Below are 6,421 nucleotides of genomic sequence, written 5' to 3'. Positions count from 1 at the left end.
TCGGGCTGCCTCGTGGGGAAACAGGAGGAGAAGTGGGCTGGGGGGAAGAGGATGGGTTCTGTCTTGGACATGTTGATCTGCGAGCCTGCTGGAAATAGAACAGGGGATTTAATGTGGGCAGTTCTAAGGGAATGAAATATCTAAAAGTCATCCCCTTATCGAGAAATAAAGGCAGGGTGAAGACAAAGCCACCCAGGAGTTGTGTGGAGACGTCCAAGGTGGAAGAAGGAACAATAGCATATAAGTAGTGAGCTGAGGCTAAGAAACCAGCCGAGGAAACTGAGAAAGACCATTCAGAGAAATGAGAAGGAAACCAGGAGAGAGGGCGGTCAGACGCTGTGGAAGGTGAGCGCTGCAAGAGGATGATCAATGTAAAGAGTGTCGAGTGTGTCTGTGTGAACTGCTCACTAATTCTTCTCCAGGCTGACTTGAGAAGAAAAAGGCCAGGCTGAAAGAAAAGAAGGTTTTACTTGAGAAATGATGTTTACTTACTTACAAACATACAAAGACAAACTAAAGGGGTCCTTCGGGGCTGTGAATTAAAGATTTACCATTGGTACCATCAAAGAATTTAATAAAAAATACAGCATCTTTTTCATTTTGTAAGTGAACGGATGGAAATAGATGAGGTTAGGGGATGGACCAGAATCACCCAATTAAACAGATCAGGACTTGAATCCAGACCTCTAGATATTAAGCCCACAGCTCTTTCCTCTGGATCAGTGGTGGGTTCTCAAATGTCAACTTAATAAGAGTCACCTGGAGGGCTTTTAAAATAGGTATTGCTGACCTCCCCTCCAAGATTTTATTTATGTATTACTTTTTTTAATGTTTCATGTTTTTTATTTCAATTCTAGTAAGTTAACGTATAGTGTAATATTAATTTCAGGAGTAGAATTTAGTGATTAATCGTTTACATACAATACCCAGTGCTCATTGTAACAAGTGCCCTCCTTAACGCCCATCCTCCACTTGCCCATTCCCTCCCCCACTTCCCTCCATCAACCCTCATTTTGTTCTCTTTTGTTAAGAGCCTCTTATAGTTTGCTTCCCCCAAGATTTTAATTCAGCAGGTCTGAGAGGGGCTCCTGAACCTACTTCTTACAAGTCCCCTGTTCTCTATTGCTTCCGGCCTGGGACCACTTTGAGAACCACTGTTCTACATGCTTCTTTATCCCTAACACTTAAAAGCGCTTGAGGAGGGGCACCTGGGTGGTTCAGTTGGTTGAGCGTCTGGCTTCGGCTCAGGGCATGATCTCACGGTTCGTGGGTTCGAGCCCTGTATCGGGCTCTGTGCTGACGGCTAGCTCAGAGCCTGGAGCCTGCTTGGGATTCTGTGTCTCCCTCTCTCTGACCTTCCCCTGCTTTCGCTGTCTCTCTGTCTCTCAAAAATAAATAAAAAGCATAAAAAAATTTAAAAAGTGCTTGAGGAGTCTAGAAAGCAGTTAAATCTCCCAGGTTGCTTAATCATTAAGTAGCCCTCCTTATAATATTAATTTGCTTAGAAATAATTTCTTTTCATGTGAATCAGAGTGTCTTTGTGGAAAGTATGAATATGGAACGGAATTTGATTCAAAACTCTGTTTTGAGCACTTGCGCTCTTCTATACACTCTGGTAGCCTTTGGGGATCTGGTCAAAACACTGCTCTCTCTCTCCCCAGCTCTCTTTCCCCCGTCAAAACCTGAAAGACTATTGAATACTGAAAACTAACCCGCGGGTTGAAGGGGGAGGGGGGTGGAGGAAGGGAGGGGTCGCGATGGAGGAGGGCACTTGTGGGGAAGAGCACTGAGTGTTATATGGAAACAATTTGACAATAAACTATTAAAAAATAAAGAAATAAAATGAAAAGTAATAAATAAATTAATTAATTTAAAAACCCAAAAAACCCTCTACTCTCAGGGAGAGTCCCTTGTGCAGGAGACACAAATATACTAGATAAATGAGTGAAATGTATAATAAGTTAGTGAAAGTGCTGGAGAGAAAAATAAATCAGGGAAAAAGGATAGAAATGTCAGGGCAAGAGGACATGTTAAAATTTGGGGGTGCCCAGCTGGTGATCAAGAAGAGCACATGTCTCTTGATCTTGGGGTCATGGGTTTGAGCCCCATAGAGATTACTAAGAAAAATAAACTTAAAAAAAAAAAAGAGGACCTCTTAAAATTCTAAGGAGGGTGGGTGGCTGGGAGGAAAAGGACAACCTTGACAGACCGATGATCTGAGGGAAGGGAAAGAATGAGCTGTGTGGGTGTCTAGGGGAAGAATGGTCTGCACAGTATTCAGCGAGTGCAGAGACCCTGAGGTGGGAACGCCCTTTGAGGAACAGCAAGGACTCCGTGTGAGTGACCTAAAGTGACTCAGGGTAAGAGTAATAGGAAATGAAATCAGAGATAATAGAGCCCCAGATCATAGGGATTGATTTTTAACAACATTTAGAAAAGTCTTCCATAAGCTATCACTCTTGTTTTTCTTGTACCAAAATGTACTATTTACTTTTGAGGGAACACTAGGTTCCAAACTTGAGCTATGGATCTCCCAGTGCTAAGATCTCATTAGTGAGATCTCATTAGTGGCTAACGAGTTTGCCCAACCACTTGTTGTACCAAAACAATTGAAACAGACCAGCCTGGAAGGATAAAGAGACAAATAGAGAAGGAAATGTTTCTTTGGTTACCTTTTATGTATGTATGTGCACTATCCCATTCTCTCCCTCCCTAATCCACCCCCCTCCAACTCTTCACTAAATTCCAAGAGAATTGCCCTGGCAATGTCTGCTGCATTTTTTCTGTATTACAAGTTACATTGTGTGCACTTCTGGGAAAAATTGACCCCACCCATATGAGTCGTGGACGGTGGCTCAGACCTTTAGTTTGTCAGCCTACACTCTTTTTATGGTCAAGCCTTTTGGGGCCTGGCGCACCCCACAACCACCTGTACTGGGGGGGAAACGATTCATTAACACATTAAGGGATCGGCTAGCATGTTTGTCTTTCTGGCAGATTACTGAATTTGTATTCAAACATAGAGAAATCTTAAAAGTAACAGTTACCACAGTCAAAGACAAACTACCAGGCTGCATGGATCATTGTTCTAAGAAAGTTTCGTATTAAAAAAAATTTTTTACACCATTTATTTTTGAGAGACAGAGCATTGAGCAGGAGAAAGAGAGGGGGACACAGAATCCGAAGCAGGCTCCAGGCTCTGAGCTGTCAGCACACAGCCCAGTGTGGGGCTCGAACCCACGAACTGTGAGATCATGACCTGAGCTGAAGTCAGATGCTTAACTGACTAAGTCACCCAGGTGCCCCAAGTTTTGCATTTTTTTATGGTCTCACAAAAACAATATGACTCGGGGAAAAATTAGGTCTGAGGCACAGACTATTGTCCGCAGAGCCTTGAGCTGGGTCCTGCACAAACACGTGGGACTGAACAGACGCGGTCCCGGACTCGGAAGAGGTTATGTCTGAGGCCTCTGAAAATGGAACGGTATCTATAAGGATTCATGTTGTCACATCGGTACATGAGAAAGAGTTTCCAGCAGAACAAAAGAGGATTCTAATCTCTTACAATGTGGTTTTGAATCTTCCGAGACCACATTTGTTTCCTAGAAGAGAAGATAGTTTGGAAGCCATATGTATGCATGACCAAGTTATCCGTGGGTAAAAATTTTAAAGCATTGGATTCAATAACATGAGTTTTCATCAACGACTCCCTTCCCACCCCCCCCGCCCCCCGATTTGAATGGCCTCTTAGTGGCTCACACAGAATAGAGGGTGACTTTCTGTAGGTGAGGTTCCCCACCTCTCTAGAGCAGGCCATCTGTCCCGTCCAGAGGAAGACACCACTGGCAGGCTACTCCTAGGCAAATGGTCCTGCTTCTAGGGTCTGCGGGCTCTTTGGGACCAGGGACAATTATTTTGTTGATCCTTAGAATCTTAGAGGCTAGAGGCGGAAATGCTCTTATAGGTCATTTAGCCCCAACTACTCCATCTCTGCTAAAGCATGCTTCAGTAGCCTCACCAAGAGGTCTAACAACTTGGTAAAACGCCTCTAGTGTTTATACCTAGGAATAGTATTAGGTGAGAAGGAAGACCCCAATTTCACTTACTTAGGAAGGCCTTTGTGTAGGAGATAAGTTTTGATGTGGTTAATTTCTTCAGTTCAAACGTAATTCAGTTCAATTAAAACAGAGGAAAAGGAAACTTGACTAATGCCTCTTTTCTTTTGTCAAAGGAAACAATATTGTGGATGGGGAATCAAGACTATCTTTTTGAAAAATAGCTAAATAGCAAGCACCCTGCACTTGTATTTCCCTCCTAATGAGAAAAACAACCCCAAATTTCTGACCACAGTAGTATAGTGCTTAAGAGTGCCCCACAACCCAAAAAGCCATTACTTCTTGTCTCCACCAACAAAAACAAATTTTATGGCCCAGTCTTCACATGAATCACTCTGTGAAAATGATAGCAAATGTAATAATGCCAGACAGCTGCAATTATCTAAATGTTTCCCTATTAGCCATTTGAATGGCTGAAGCTTGATAATCAAATCAGAGTGAATGCTAATTGAAATCTAATAGAGCTTACATCCATGTGATTAGGTATCCGAATTTGATTCCAATATTGTTAAATTACAGACAAAGCTCATCAAATCACACTAAAAATAAATATTGTAACCTCAATGGCAAAAGGAGATGGATTTTTTCAATAAACAGAGATCAAACTGGAACCTGTTTGTACTGTGTCACTGCCACCTACTGGGACTTAGTGGAACTGCAGAGGCGATCTGAAAGAAGGGCAGGGCCGTTTCTATTTTCCCATCACAAGAAGTTTCTTGGCAATGGAGAATATGAATAACGATCATTTCTGGAAGAGGCAGCTAAGAAGATTCCAGCTGGGAGGGTGTATGTTGGCAAGAACTAGAGGTGAGGTTGGATGGACTTGGTGGGACTGCCTGTAGAAATGAGCCTTAACCCTCCCTGTGTCCCAGGTGCCTTCTTTCCTCTCCTAGTTCTGCTAATGGAAGATTCACCTTTTGTTGGTAATACCTCTAGAATAAATAACATTTATTGAGTCTCTAATATGAACACAGTCTCAAAATCCTGTTGAGTAACCGGAATATAAAATGTGGTCCCTTCCTCAGGGAGTTTATAATCAGTTCTGTGGAGAGGTTAGAGAAGAACACAGCTACCTTATTCCCGCAATTATGGACTGGCTTTTGCCATAGAGGAGACTCTGAAGAAAGAATGCTTGGGATGTAAATTTTTGGAAGCTTTGCATGTATGACAGTGCCTTTGTCCTACACTCATGCTTAAGACAGTTTGGCTAGATAGAGGATAATGTTCTCTCACTTGTTGAATGCATAGGGAAGCTTGATTTGTAAAATCTATGCTCCTAGAATGTGAGAAGCAGTAGAGGGATGGCAAATCAAATTAGTTGCTTAATTTAATAACTCCATAGAATCTGAAAAACGTAAAGACTAAAGTCTACAGGGGCACCTGGGTGGCTCAGTTGGTTGAGCATCTGACTTTAGCTCAGGTCATGATCTTATGGTTCGAGGGTTCGAGCCCCACATCGGGCTCTGTGCTGACAGCTCAGAGCCTGGAGCCTGCTTCAGATTCTGTGTCTCCCTCTCTCTCTGCCCCTCCCCCACTCATGCACTATCTCTTTCTGTCTCTTAAAAATAAATGTAAAAAAAATTTTTTTTAAAGATAAAAGTCTACATATGTGCGTATTGGATTTAGAATGAATTAGCCCTGACTTTTTTCAAAAAATTTTGGTAAAATATACAAAACATAAAAATTGTCATCCTAATCATGTTTAAGTGTGCTATTAATTAAGTGGTATTAATTAGTTCATACTGTTGTGCAACCATCACCACCAGCCACCTCTGGAATGCTTTTCATCTTACAAAACTGAAACTTCCTACCCATTAAACAATAACTCCTTACCCCTCATCTACCTAGCCCCTGGCCACTACCGTTTTACTTTATGTCCCTATGATTTTGACTACTCTAGATACCTCATATAAATGGAGTCATATAGTATTAGTCTTTTTTGTGGCTGGCTTATTTCACTTAGCATAATGCTCTCAGGGTTCATCCATGTGTAGCATATGTCAGAATTTCTTTGTTAAGGCCAAATAGTTCATTATAAATGTATACCACATTTTGCTTATTCATCTGTTTATGGACCATTGGGTTGCTTCCGTAATTTAGCTATTCTGAATTATGCTGCTAGGAACATGGGTGTGCAAGTATATCTTTGAGCCCCTGCTTTCAATTCTTTTAGGCGCATACCCCCCAGTGGAATTGCTGGATCATATGCTACATCTATTTTTAGTCTTTCGTGGAACTGCCATACTGTGTTCCACAGTGGCTGCACCATTTTACATTCACACCAGCCGTGCACGAGGGTTTCAATT

This window comes from Suricata suricatta, chromosome 9, assembly GCF_006229205.1.
Source record: "Suricata suricatta isolate VVHF042 chromosome 9, meerkat_22Aug2017_6uvM2_HiC, whole genome shotgun sequence".
Lineage (NCBI taxonomy): Eukaryota > Metazoa > Chordata > Mammalia > Carnivora > Herpestidae > Suricata > Suricata suricatta.
This window is presented reverse-complemented; position numbering follows the sequence as displayed.